This window comes from Silene latifolia, unplaced genomic scaffold (genome assembly GCF_048544455.1).
Source record: "Silene latifolia isolate original U9 population unplaced genomic scaffold, ASM4854445v1 scaffold_57, whole genome shotgun sequence".
NCBI lineage: Eukaryota > Viridiplantae > Streptophyta > Magnoliopsida > Caryophyllales > Caryophyllaceae > Silene > Silene latifolia.
This window is the reverse complement of record NW_027413480.1, coordinates 619,710-625,245: the sequence shown is the minus strand read 5'-3', so window position 1 is coordinate 625,245 and position 5,536 is coordinate 619,710. Positions and strand designations below refer to the sequence as shown.

At 40.7% G+C, this 5,536-nt stretch overlaps 1 non-coding gene across 1 annotated transcript; it reads left to right on the top strand.

The window, feature by feature from the left end:
* Positions 1 to 3,002: 3,002 nt before the first annotated feature.
* Positions 3,003 to 3,108, top strand: LOC141639826 (small nucleolar RNA R71). Its single transcript, XR_012542691.1, has one exon. It is a non-coding gene; the product is annotated as a small nucleolar RNA R71 (small nucleolar RNA).
* Positions 3,109 to 5,536: the final 2,428 nt, after the last annotated feature.

The window sequence follows — 5,536 nt, the reverse complement described above, 5'->3', positions numbered from 1 at the left end:
TCAACAAGCAAATTGGGCGATTTTTTTATCGAAAAACCGCGAAACCCTAAAACCTCTAACTGACCGTGTACAACAACGAGAATCAAAGGGGAAATAGAGGGCAAATGACGATTAATTAGCAAAGAAAAAAATGTAGGTGGTGGATTTGGTAAATGGGCAAGAAAATGGAGGACTTTGGGGGTCTTTTGATCGCAAATAAGGAGAAGGGACGAAATAATGAAAGGGGAAAAGAAGTAATAAGAAAAAGAAGGAAGTTAAAGAGACTCCCTGCGTGTCCTTTGCAAAATCACTCGATCGAGTGGTTTAAAACTACTCGATCGAGAGCTTCTTGTATTCATCTACTCGATCGAGTAAAAAGTTACTCGATCGAGTACTCCTCTTTTCAGCTTTTGTCGATCGAGCAGTATGGAATCATTCGATCGAACAAATTTCGCTCGATCGAGTACAAAAGTACTCGATCGAGCTCTTTTCCTCGGGTAAGCCTTTGAATTTGCGTATAATTCCCCAAACCTGCATAAAAACACTCGCAAAAATATCCCAAAATACCAAATATGAAAAGTAACAGTCTATAGTCTTCTAATCTATGCTAAAAATGTCTAAACTCTAATTGTCCTAATTAAAAGCAATAAACAAATCCAAAAGAAATTAAAAATTGTTTATACAATTTGTTACACGGGGCATTTCCCCGTTCACTTCTCAAAGCAATTCAATAGCCCCTCGGAGGGCTTCTGACTGGAGGACGTCACCTCAGCAACATTAATCGTCCTCTTCAATTTCCATGAGCTTGAACTTGAATCGTTAGGAGGATAATAGTTGACGTCCACATACGCGCGAACTTTTCTCGTCCTTACTCCTTTCTCCCCAGCTTTAACATCATCGCTTCCACTTTGACTGACATTAATCGCACAATAACCATTGACAGCTCCTTCATTATTTTCATCTGTACCTGCAGCAAGGAAAACAGACGAACTTTCATCCTTTTTGCTCTCAAACTGAGATGGAGGGGTCACAATAGCAGCACAATATTCCAAATTTTTATTTGGAGTGTCAATAAGAGGGTCAGTAGAAGAGAGGGCATTGCAAGGCTGAGCTTGCATGGGAGCCCTTCGGGACTTAGACTGATGGAATATCAATTCCTCGTCCCCAACCTGGAAAGTCAATGTCTTGCCCCCGACGTCAATCACTGCACGAGTAGTGAATAAAAATGGTTTCCCTAATATAATAGGGGTATGGGTATCTTCGGAGATGTCAAGTACAACGAAGTCAACGGGAAAAAAGAACCTCCCGATTTTAACAGGTATGTCTTCTATGACACCTAGTGGCCGTGGTATACTACGGTTAGCCATCTGAACAGTCATATTTGTGCAATTAAACTTGGTCAAACCAAGTTTCTTAGCCAGAGACAGCGGTAAGACACTCACACTAGCGCCAAGATCGCATAACGCGTTATCAATCAAGTGGTTACCAATATGACACGGAATCGAAAAACTACTCGGGTCTGACTGTTTGGGAGGTAACTTATTTTGAACTAGGGCCGTCCCTACCTCGGTCAAAGCTACCGTCTCATGGTCGTTAATGTGCCTCTTACGTGATAGAATTTCTTTCATAAATTTAAGGTAAGATGGTACCTGTGTCAGCAATTCGGCGAATGGCACAGTGACTTGCAAGCTTTTCAGAAGTTCGGCAAATTTGCCGAATTGTTGATTAGCCTTAGTACTCTGTAAACGCCTCGAGAAAGGCACCAAGATGGGTATCTTGAGCCCTTTGTTCCTCTCTTCCAATGTATCAGCCGGATCAAGCTCTAAATCCTTCGATCGAAACTTCTTTCCTCTCGAACGAGGTCTTTTAGGCGATGTTTCACTCGATCGAGCACTAGCAGGCTCTCGATCAAGGTCTTCTTTGTCAAAATCACTCGATCGAGCAAAATTATCACTCGATCGAGAAGAATCTTCAACAAAACCATTCGATCGAGCAGATTTATTTACTCGATCGAACTCTTCTTTTTCCTGTTTACTCGATCGAATAGAAATTCCACTCGATCGAGTGCTTTCTTCAGCATTTTTACTCGATCGACCCCCGGAAATTAGTCGATCGAGTACGTTCTTTGTCGTCAGCTCTTTTTCTTCAACAGAACACTGTTCATCAGCAGTAACTACCTTCCTCGGGTCTGATTTCAACAATTCCGGTCCCTCATATGAACGACCGCTCCTCACATTAATTAAATTTACCGTTTCATGTGGATTCTTATCAGCTTGTGATGGTAAATGACCCTGCTTCCTCGTAGATTGGTTCACGGCTAACTGGGCAACTTGAGTTTCAAGTGACTTGATGGATGCATCTTTCTGTTGGTCACTTAGCTGCCACTGCTTTGTCAACGACTGTAACATTGTCTTCAATTCAGCTAACTCGCTTACCCCACCTGAGGAGGATGCACCGTGATTGGGTTGAGGAAGGAAGGAGGCTTTTTAAAGCCTTGTTGAGCCTTGTGAGGTGGGACATACGGCTGCTGCGATGGAGGGATAGGATTGAGCACATTTTGACTGGTCCACCTCAAATTGGGATGGACTGCCCCTTGATGATTGTAATAAGAACCTCCTCCTTGCTTGTACTGTTGAAAATCAAGGACCTATTCTTTCTCTGTAAGACAGTCAATAGGAGTATAACCGTCGTTTCTCCCACACCTCTCACATGTGAGGGTTTCTCCTCTAGTAAGCAAATGAACCGTCTGAGGCTCCCCAGCAGAATGCATCTCCAACTTATCAAACCTAACATTCATGGCTTCCAGCTGAGCCACAACTTGCTTATCGACTGCATGAACTGTTCTAATACCACCCCTCGGGTTCCCATACTCGGCACAATGGGTCGCCATCTCTTCAATAAGTGCCCATCCATTATCATCGTCAGTGTTCTTTTGGAATCTTCCGTTGGATGATGCATCAAGTATGGCTCCCTGATCATCGTACAGCCCATTGTAGAACTGATTGGACAGAAACCACAGATCAAAACCATGGTGAGGAAGAGACCTCACCAACCTCTTGAAACGACACCACGCTTCATATAAAGTTTCATCAGGTGCCTGCTTGAAACTAGTGATTTTTGCCCTCAGCTGATTAGTGCGTTGCGGAGGGAAATATCTCTTATAAAAAGCAAGAGCAAGGGTCTCCCAGTCTGTGATCCCCGCAGCCGTACGGTCCAAGTTATTCAACCACTCCCTGGCTAAGTCAGTCAAAGAAAAAGGAAACAGCACCTCCTTAATCTTTTCTTGAGTTACCCTCTTTGTGGCCGGGATAGTAGAACAATAGTCTGTAAAGACCTCCATATTCATCTACCCTATTTACTATATCGTCACATTTCTACCTTAGATCCCCTAATCCTAACATGAAACAGATTAGCTACTCATGCTATTAATATTGTCAAAACTAATAACAAAGAATAAACTAACATTAAGCATGATGAAATAATAATTAAATTGCATAAAAGATATTAGGGCAGAAAATTAAAGGAACAACACAAGTAAATAAGATGAATAAATGAAAGATTAAGAATAAAAGAGAGTAAGGGATTACAATCGCAAGAATCTGCCGTAAAGAACAACTAAATCCGAGCGAGAAAATCCGAAAGCAAAAGTTACAGTGAAAGAGAGAAAGCAACGTAGTGTTTACAGTGAAAGATGAATGATAAGATAAAAAATGAATGCTAATGACCTAGTTATTATGCGTTTAAATAGAAAAATTACTAAGTCCACTAACGAAAAACAAGTTCACGGACTAATTAAACCCCATGAAAGATAAAACCACTCGATCGAGCAGTCTGAAAAAGCTCGATCGAGTACTTCTCCAAGTAATCTACTCGATCGAGTAGAATTGTTGCTCGATCGAGTAACTCCTAATTCCAACACTTTTTGATCGTGTAAAATACTACTCGATCGACCATTTCCAGCCATAGAAACCACTCGATCGACCAATAAAACAGCTCGATCAAGTATTCTTCCTCCGAAACAGCTCAAACTCGTGACCGACTGCTCCGTAGACCATTCCTTCACGCATCCCAATGCAAGATCTCACTCTGAAAAATCCTGTCTCCTTAAAATGCATGTAAAAAGGGACGAAAATGGTACGATTCCACTACTTTTACTTTCATTCCTACAAAACGAACCAAATTAGCCAATTCGGGGCAAAATGCAATATAAACAGTACGAAAGTACATAGAAATACGTGCTAAAATAGGCTAAAAAGATTATACAAAATGCACGTATCACATAGCCAAATCGCCATAACCTCGCTTGCATTTTATTTTATCGAGTCATCAACCGTGTCAATTATAATTATCATAGTTCACCGCTTTAGTTCACTTAAAACGTAATAGATAACAAATTGACAAGACCTCTCACTAATAATAATTGAGATTTAACCTTACCAAATAGTAGAACCATGAATCCCAATTTCATAAGGAAGTAGGCTCGGCTCACCGCGGTGCTAAACTTGTTACGTTGGGTAAGTGGGTAGTAAATTGTTATTACATCGAAATTTGGATTGAGCTCAACGGAAGTATTCGTGACCGTAGTCGCATGTGTTCCGGGATAAAGCTAAAAATTAAAGTAATTTTATCGACCGAGAGTTCTAGAAGTAGAATCGATTAAAGAGTTAATCCACCGAGTTATATTAATTAGGGATGAATTGGCTCACCGTGCCCGAGTTAATATGAATTTGGATCTCGGGATCATTTATAATAGTTGGGTAGAGGTCACTATATAAATGCTTAAGACTTGTTTAAAGTGTTTACAAATATGATTAAAATGACAAATGTTAATATTTCCTTTACCTCCATGTTTGTAGTTTATATATCGCAATGGATCCTACCAATGCAACCACACCTATTACCATTGAGTCTTGTCATAACTTATTTAACGATATTTGCTCCAACAACAACCTCGATACAACTAGAGAGCTTCATTTTGGCATAAGTTCCGACGTAAACCTTAATTTCATTACTTCCTCCATACCTCCTACCATGACTAGATCATTTGTGAATGTGTCTCGGGAAGACCATCTCGCTATATCTATGGGATCCTTATCTTTAGAAGAAAGGGATGCCGAAACTAGTGGGAGTCCTAGCAAGCAAGCTCTTGCAACTAAAGGGAAATGGTTCAAAAGGAAGGGGAAGAAAGGTAGAAAATTCAACAATGGAAACAAGATGGCTAGTGGGACTACCAAAGGAGCCAAAGTTGATGATGAATGCCATTATTGTCATGGCATGGGACATTGTATGAGGAATTTCCCCATATATTTGGGAAATATTAGGGAAGGAATTGTTATTCCACTTGATAAAATTCCTTCTGAAATTTATGTTATTGATGTAAATTTTACTTCCACCACAATGTGGGTATTAGATACCGGTTGCGGTTCTCACCTTTGTAATCATTTACAGGGGCTAAGAAACGTGGAAAAGCTGAGGAAGGGCGATGTTGATCTCCAACTTGGGAATGGAGCTAGAGTAGCGGCCACATCCAAGGGAACTTATGTACTTGTTTTGGCAA